Source organism: Oncorhynchus clarkii, chromosome 8, assembly GCF_045791955.1.
Source record: "Oncorhynchus clarkii lewisi isolate Uvic-CL-2024 chromosome 8, UVic_Ocla_1.0, whole genome shotgun sequence".
Classification (NCBI taxonomy): domain Eukaryota; kingdom Metazoa; phylum Chordata; class Actinopteri; order Salmoniformes; family Salmonidae; genus Oncorhynchus; species Oncorhynchus clarkii.
The window spans coordinates 34,754,998-34,764,546 of NC_092154.1; positions in this window are offsets into that span (position 1 = coordinate 34,754,998).

Genomic DNA, 9,549 nt, shown 5'->3' on the forward strand with positions numbered 1-9,549 from the left:
ACTTCTAATAGACCTCCCCATCCCCCAAATCCCTTCCAACCACCCAACGGTAAATGACCCTACACTTCAATCTTTCCCTCTCTTCAACATACTTACAACAATATAACAACACATGCTCCACCATTTCATCGGCCGCACACTCCAGATACAAACCATTCACATGCTTGCCAGCCCGATGTAATGACGAGTTCAATGTATAATGTCCTAAGCACAATTGAGCAAACACCACCTCTTCCTTCCTAATCTGACCTTTGAGTCTTGGTCCACCAACCTTTCATTGGAGGGCATATAAATGCCGGCCCTTGGGCTTAGAGTCCCATCTCTTCTACCACACATGGCTCTGATCTTACATTTGGCCTCACCTCTACCCAGTGGAACATTAATATAAGTTATATCTAATTTCTAATTTTGGCTAACTGGTCTACAATTTCATTCCCTTCCACAACCAAATGTGCTGGGACCCAGCAGATTCTCACATGAATACCTCCAATAGTAGGTGACTCCTATTAGATTTACCTGATGATAAACAATTTAATACCGACAGAGAATCTGAGCATATTATAATTCTTACAGGTTGTACGTCCTCCACCCACTGGAGGGCAGCTACTATCGCCAACAGTTCAACTGAGTATACTGTTAGTCTTCTACCCCTCCCGTATTGTTCTTATTTTTGTGCGTTTCCGGCAGACTAGATGCTGTATTGCTGCCTTTCTCAGGTCGGAGTGTGAATTACACATTTAAGTATCCAATAGCCTCACAATAAAATTAGCAATAAAATGCTAATTAATTACTTAAAAATCATACAATGTGATTTTCTGGATTTTTGTTTTAGATTTCGTCTCTCACAGTTGAAGTGTAACTATGATAAAAAATTACAGACTTCTACATGCTTTGTAAGTAGGAAAACCTGCAAAATCGGCAGTGTATCAAATACTTGTTCTCCCCACTGTATATACAGTACCAGTCAAAAGTTTGGACACATCCATTCATTCAGGGGGTTTTCTTTATTTTTTATTATGTTCTACATTGTAGAATAATAGTGAAGACATCAAAACTATGAAATAACACATATGGAATCATATACAGTAGAAACCAAAAAAGTGTAAAACAAATCAAAATATATTTAATATTCTTCAAAGTAGCTACCCTTTGCCTTGATGACAGCTTTGAACACTCTTGGCATTCTCTCAACCAGCTTCACCAGGAATGCTTTTCCAATAGTCTTGAAGGAGTTCCCACATATGATGAGCACTTGTTGGCTGCTTTTCCTTCACTCTGCAGTCCAACTCATCCCAAACCATCTCAATTGATTTGAGGTCAGGTGATTGTGGAGGCCATGTCATCTTACCCAGCACTCCATCACTCTCCTTCTTGGTCAAATAGCCCTTACACAGCCCTTACACACCACTTCCAGTGCCAACAGAGATGGCCGCCTCGCTTCGCGTTCCTAGGAAACTATGCAGTATTTAGTTTTTTTACGTGTTATTTCTTACATTGGTACCCCAGGTAATCGTAGGTTTTATTACATACAGTCGGGAGGCACTACTGGATATAAAAACTCACCATCATTACGACCAGGAACACGACTTTCCCGAAGCGGATCCTGTGTTTTGCCCACCACCCGGGACAATGGATCGGATCCCAGCCGGCGAACCAAAACAACGTCGCCGTAAAAGGGGCAGACGAAGCGGTCTTCTGGTCAGGCTCCGGAGACGGGCACATCACGCACCCGAGCATACTACTCACCAATGTCCAGTCTCTTGACAACAAGGTTGATGAAATCCGAGCAAGGGTAGCATTCCAGAGAGACATAAGAGACTGTAATGTTCTTTGCTTCCCGGAAACATGGCTCACTCGAGACACGCTATCGGAGTCGGTACAGCCAGCTGGTTTCTTCACGCATCACGCCGACAGAAACATGCATCTTTCTCGTAAGAAGAGGGGCGGGGGGGGTATGCCTTATGATTAATGAGACGTGGTGTGATCATAACAACATACAGGAACTCAAGTCCTTCTGTTCACCTGACTTAGAATTCCTCACAATCAAATGTCGACCGCATTATCTACCAAGAGAATTCTCTTCGATTATAATAACAGCCGCATATATTCCCCCCCAAGCAGACACATCGATGGCCCTGAACGAAATTTATTTGACTCTATGCAAACTGGAAACCACATATCCTGAGGCTGCATTCATTGTAGCTGGGGATTTTAACAAGGCTAATCTGAAAACAAGACTCCCTAAATTCTATCAGCATATCGATTGTGCTACCAGGGCTGGTAAAACCCTGGATCATTGTTATTCTAACTTCCGCGACGCATATAAGGCCCTCCCCTGCCCTCCTTTTGGAAAAGCTGACCACAACTCCATTTTGTTGCTCCCAGCCTATAGACAGAGACTAAAACAGGAAGCTCCTCAGGTCTGTTCAACGCTGGTCCGACCAATCTGAAACCACGCTTCAAGATTGCTTCGATTACGTGGATTGGGATATGTTCCACATTGCGTCAAACAACAACATTGACAAATGCGAGTTTATTAGCAAGTGCATCGGCGATGTCATACCCACAGCAACTATTAAAACATTCCCGAACCAGAAACCGTGGATTGAAGGCAGCATTCGCGCGAAACTGAAAGCGCAAACCATTGCTTTTAACCAGGGAAAGGAGACCGGAAACATGACCGAATACAAACAGTGTAGCTATTCCCTCCGCAAGGCAAACAAACAAGCTAAGCGTCAGTATAGAGACAAAGTAGAGTCGCAATTCAACGGATCAGACACAAGAGGTATGTGGCAGGGTCTACAGTCAATCACGGATTACAAAAAGAAAACCAGCCCCGTCGCGGACCAAGATGTCTTGCTCCCAGACAGACTAAACAACTTCTTTGCTCACTTTGAGGACAATACAGTACGACTGACACAGCCCGCTACCAAAACCTGCTGTCTCTCCTTCAGTGCAGCCAACGTGAGTAAAACTTTTAAATGTGTTAACCCTCGCAAGGCTGCAGGCCCAGACGGCATCCCCAGCCCCGTCCTCAGAGCATGCGCAGACCAGCTGGCTGGTGTGTTTACGGACATATTCAATCAATCCTTATCCCAGTCTGCTGTTCCCAAATGCTTCAAGAGGGCCACCATTGTTCCTGTTCCCAAGAAAGCTATGGTAACTGAGCTAAACTACTACTTCCCCGTAGCACTCACTTCCGTCATCATGAAGTGCTTTGAGAGACTAGTCAAGGACCATATCACCTCCACCCTACCTGACACCCTGGACCCACTCCAATTTGCTTACCGCCCCAATAGGTCCACAGACGACGCAATCGCAACCACACTGCACACTGCCCTAACCCATCTGGACAAGAGGAATACCTATGTGAGAATGCTGTTCATCGACTACAGCTCAGCATTTAACATCATAGTACCCTCCAACCTCGTCATCAAGCTCGAGACCCTGGGTCTCAACCCTGCCCTGTGCAACTGGGTACTGGACTTCCTGACGGGCCGCCCCCAGGTGGTGAGGGTAGGTAACAATATCTCCACCCCACTGATCCTCAACACTGGGGCCCCACAAGGGTGCGTTCTGATCCCTCTCCTATACTCCCTGTTCACCCACAACTGCGTGGCCATGCACGCCTCCAACTCAATCATCAAGTTTGCAGACGACACTACAGTGGTAGGCTTGATTACCAACAACGACGAGACGGCCTACAGGGAAGAGGTGAGGGCCTTCGGAGTGTGGTTTCAGGGAAATAACCTCACGTCAACAAAACAAAGGAGATCATCGTGGACTTCAGGAAACAGCAGATGGAGCACCCCCCTATCCACATCGACGGGACAATAGTGGAGAGGGTAGTAAGTTTTAAGTTCCTCGGCATACACATCACGGACAAAGTGAATTGGTCCACTCACACAGACAGTGTGGTGAAGAAGGCGCAGCAGTGCCTCTTCAACCTCAGGAGGCTGAAGAAATTTGGCTTGTCACCAAAAGCACTCACAAACTTTTACAGATGCACAATTGAGAGCATCCTGTCGGGCTGTATCACCGCCTGGTAGGGCAACTGCTCCGCCCACAACCATAAGGCTCTCCAGAGGGTGGTGAGGTCTGCACAACGCATCACCGGGGGCAAACTACCTGCCCTCCAGGACACCTACACCACCCGATGTCACAACAAGGACATAAAGATCCTCAAGGACAACAACCACCCAAGCCACTGCCTGTTCACCCCGCTATCATCCAGAAGGCGAGGTCAGTACAGGTGCATCAAAGCAGGGACCGAGAGATTGAAAAACAGCTTCTACCTCAAGGCCATCAGACTGTTAAACAGCCACCACTAACATTGAGTGGCTGCTGCCAACATACTGACTCAACTCCAGCCACTTTAATAATGTAAAAATTGATGTAAAAATGTATCACTAGCCACTTTAAACAATGCCACATAATATAATGTTTACATACCCTACATTACTCATCTCATATGTATATACTGTACTCTATACCATCTACTGCATCTTGCCATCTTTATGTAATACATGTATCACTAGCCACTTTAAACAATGCCACTTTTATATGTTTACATACCCTACATTACTCATCTCACATGTATATACTGTACTCGATACCATCTACTGCATCTTGCCTATGCCGTTGTGTACCATCACTCATTCATATATTTTTATGTACATATTTTTCATCCCTTTACACTTGTGTGTATAAGGTAGTTGTTGTGAAATTGTTAGGTTAGATTACTCGTTGGTTATTACTGCATTGTCGGAACTAGACGCACAAGCATTTCGCAACACATCTGCTAACCATGTGTATGTGACAAATAAAATGTGATTTGATTTTTGATTTGATTTGTTGGGTCATTGTCCTGTTGAAAAACAAATGATAGTCCCACTAAGCGCAAACCAGGTTGGATGGCGTATCGCTGCAGAATGCTGTGGTAGCCATGCTGGTTAAGTGTGCCTTGAATTCTAAATACATCACTGACAGTGACACCAGCAAAGCACCCCCACACCATCACACCTCCTCCTCCATGCTTCATGGTGGGAACCACACATGCGGAGATCCTCCGTTCACCTACTGTGTGTCTCACAAAGACACGGCGGTTTGAACCAAAAATCTCAAATTTGGACTCATCAGACCAAAGGACAGATTTCCACTGGTCTAATGTCCATTGCTCGTGTTTTTTGGCCCATGCAAGTCTTTTCTTCTTATTCGTGTCCTGTAAAAATCTAATCAAATTGTATTCGTCACATGCGCCGAATACAACAAGTGTAGACCTTATTGTGAAATGCTTACTTACAAGCCTTTAACCAACAATTCCATTTTAAGAAAAATAATTAAGAAAGTATTTACTAAACTATAATGAAATAAAAAAATTTAAAAAAGAAGAAAGAAGAAAATAGAAAAATAAACAAATAATTAAAGAGCAAAAGCTGCTTTTCTCTGTTTCTCATTATCTACAGTGCCTTGCGAAAGTATTCGGCCCCCTTGAACTTTGCGACCTTTTGCCACATTTCAGGCTTCAAACATAAAGATATAAAACTGTATTTTTTTGTGAAGAATCAACAACAAGTGGGACACAATCATGAAGTGGAACGACATTTATTGGATATTTCAAACTATTTTAACAAATCAAAAACTGAAAAATTGGGCGTGCAAAATTATTCAGCCCCTTTACTTTCAGTGCAGCAAACTCTCTCCAGAAGTTCAGTGAGGATCTCTGAATGATCCAATGTTGACCTAAATGACTAATGATGAAAAATACAATCCACCTGTATGTAATCAAGTCTCCGTATAAATGCACCTGCACTGTGATAGTCTCAGAGGTCAGTTAAAAGCGCAGAGAGCATCATGAAGAACAAGGAACACACCAGGCAGGTCCGAGATACTGTTGTGAAGAAGTTTAAAGCCGGATTTGGATACAAAAAGATTTCCCAAGCTTTAAACATACCAAGGAGCACTGTGCAAGCGATAATATTGAAATGGAAGGAGTATCAGACCACTGCAAATCTACCAAGACCTGGCCGTCCCTCTAAACTTTCAGCTCATACAAGGAGAAGACTGATCAGAGATGCAGCCAAGAGGCCCATGATCACTCTGGATGAACTGCAGAGATCTACAGCTGAGGTGGGAGACTCTGTCCATAGGACAACAATCAGTCGTATATTGCACAAATCTGGCCTTTATGGAAGAGTGGCAAGAAGAAAAGAAATCCACAAAAAGTGTAATTTAAAGTTTGCCACAAGCCACCTGGGAGACACACCAAACATGTGGAAGAAGGTGCTCTGGTCAGATGAAACCAAAATTGAACTTTTTGGCAACAATGCAAAACGTTATGTTTGGTGTAAAAGCAACACAGCTGAACACACCATCCCCACTGTCAAACATGGTGGTGGCAGCATCATGGTTTGGGCCTGCTTTTCTTCAGCAGGGACAGGGAAGATGGTTAAAATTGATGGGAAGATGGATGGAGCCAAATACAGGACCATTCTGGAAGAAAACCTGATGGAGTCTGCAAAAGACCTGAGACTGGGACGGATATTTGTCTTCCAACAAGACAATGATCCAAAACATAAAGCAAAATCTACAATGGAATGGTTCAAAAATAAACATATCCAGGTGTTAGAATGGCCAAGTCAAAGTCCAGACCTGAATCCAATCGAGAATCTGTGGAAAGAACTGAAAACTGCTGTTCACAAATGCTCTCCATCCAACCTCACTGAGATCGAGCTGTTTTGCAAGGAGGAATGGGAAAAAATGTCAGTCTCTCGATGTGCAAAACTGATAGAGACATACCCCAAGCGACTTACAGCTGTAATCGCAGCAAAAGGTGGCGCTACAAAGTATTAACTTAAGGGGGCTGAATAATTTTGCACGCCCAATTTTTCAGTTTTTGATTTGTTAAAAAAGTTTGAAATATCCAATAAATGTCTTTCCACTTCATGATTGTGTCCCACTTGTTGTTGATTCTTCACAAAAAAATACAGTTTTATATCTTTATGTTTGAAGCCTGAAATGTGGCAAAAGGTCGCAAAGTTCAAGGGGGCCGAATACTTTTGCAAGGCACTGTACATGTAGGTGGAGGTTAAGTGACTGTGCATAGATTATACAATGCAAATAGTCCGGGTAGCCATTTATTTAGCTGTTCAGGAGTCTTTTGCCTTGGGGGTTGAAGCTGTTAAGAAGCCTTTTAGACCTAGTCTTGGCGCTCCGGTACCGCTTGCTGTGCGGTAGCAGACAGAACAGTCTATGACTAGGGTGACTGGAGTCTTTAGCAATTTTTAGGGCCTTCCTCTGACACAGCCCGGTATAGAGGTCCTGGCTGGTAGGAAGCTTGGCCACAGTGATGTACTGAGCCATACGAGCTACACTCTGTAGTACATTGCGGTCAAAGGCCGAGCAGGATGCTCTCGATGGTGCAGCTGTAGAACTTTTTGTAGTGGTTTCTTTACAGCAAACTTTAGTAGTGTAGAGTGCACGTGAAGACAATTTCAAAGTTCTTGAAATGTTCCAGATTGACTGACCTTCATGTCTTAAAGTAATGATGGATTGTTGTTTCTCTTTGCTAATTTGAGCTGTTTTTGCCATAATATGAACTTGGTCTTTTATCAAATAGGGCTATCTTCTGTATACCACTCCCACCCTGTCACAACACAACTGATTGGCTCAAATGCATTAAGAAGGAAAGAAATTCCACAAATTATCTTTTAACAAGGCACACCTGTTATTTGAAATGCATTTCAGGTGACTACCTCATGAAGCTGGTTGAGAGAATGCCAAGAGTGTGCAAAACTGTCATCAAAGAAAATGATGGCTACTTTGAAGAATCTAAAAGTTAAAATATATTTTGATATGTGTAACACTTTTTTGGTTACTACATTGTGCCATATGTGTTATTTCATAGTTTTGATGTATTCACTATTATTCTATAATGTAGAAAATAGTCAAAATAAAGAAAAACCCTTCAATGAGTAGGTGTGTTCAAACTTATGCCTGGTACTGTATATGTTTTATTGTCACACAAATCCAACCACATTTTATTGGTTTTATTGGTTCAGCAGATGTTAATGCGTGTGTAGCAAAATATGTTGTTTAACAGGGTTATTCATAGTAGTACAGCACCCATGGAGCAAATGAGGGTTGAGTGCCTTGCTCAAAGGTCCATTGTCAGATTTTCATATAGTCGGCTCGGATATTCAAACCAGCCATCTTTCAGTTACCGGCCCAATGCTCTAACCGCTATGTTACCTGCCACCCTCAGGTCTGGTCTACCTGCCGCCCTCAGATGCCATCAGGCCTGGCTATGTCTTTGACTTCCATTCTCTAAGTCTGACCAGGCTAGCAGAAGTGTCTGAACACAAAGTTACCATTTTAGGCCCCACTTCTTCCACCCATCCCAATGCCCACACTAGTGGTAGCATTTCAGCAGAGAAGACGGACGCTCCATCAGACAGTCGCCTACCCTGGTGTATCTGAAAGTGGTGAACCTGTATCCCAAAACCTGCTCTCCCACTGCCTTGGTCCCTTTACCCATCTGTGAAGATCCACAAGTAAGGACCCCACTCCCGCCTCAGATGTGCCTCAACAACCACAGAAGGCTCTCCGCAGTCCTCAGAACTTTTTGAATCACTAATTGTAATTTCAACATCAGGCTCTGGCAACAGCCACCGAGGAACACACGGCCAACAGACAAGGGCCCCAATAACCTGAAATTATGTGGCGATTTGGCATTTGCCCCAACACTTTTGATTCGGCTTATTGACACAAAAGTGTTGAAAAGAGGGACAAAGTACTGTTGTTTAAACTGATTTGCCTCACGATTTATCAACTCGTGCACAATTCATCTGTGGTCCAGTCTGGTCAACTGTAACCTACTGATAACAATCACAGTGAAATGTATGCGCTTCTATAGGCTACATGCGTTTCTCTAGGCTGCCAGATCAGGGAAAACTCTGGGCCCCAGGAAAACAATTCCCCCCCCACTACTATGGGATCTGTGGTGCCACCTCTGAAATAAAAATAAAAAAAACAGACAAAGCACAACTCTTCTCCCCTATTTGACCTAGATAGTTAGTGTGTATGTATTGATATGTAGGATATGTGGGCATTTTGTCATTTTATTTTAATTCATGTAGTTCTGTCCTTGAGCTGTTCTTGTCTGTTAATGTTCTGTATTATGTCATGTTTCATGTTTTGTGTGGACCCCAGGAAGAGTAGCTGCTGCTTTTGCAACAGCTAATGGGGATCCTAATAAAATACCAAATACCAAATAGAATCAACATTTATAAAATTCAGTGGCGGGACTGGCCTTCCATACTATGGAAGTTCCATACTATCCATGTTGCCTATGTGCATTTTGGAGAACCCTCACCGCCCCTCAAACACACACACATTCAAATATCTGTCAATTTCCAGACATATATTGAATGTCAGGTTATTGAAGTAACATTTCCACAAGAACACAGTACAGTAAAATATGGTTTCCTACCATCTAAGAATTAGCAAGCAAAATGGAGTTCATTATCAGTAATGACTGACAGCATATTT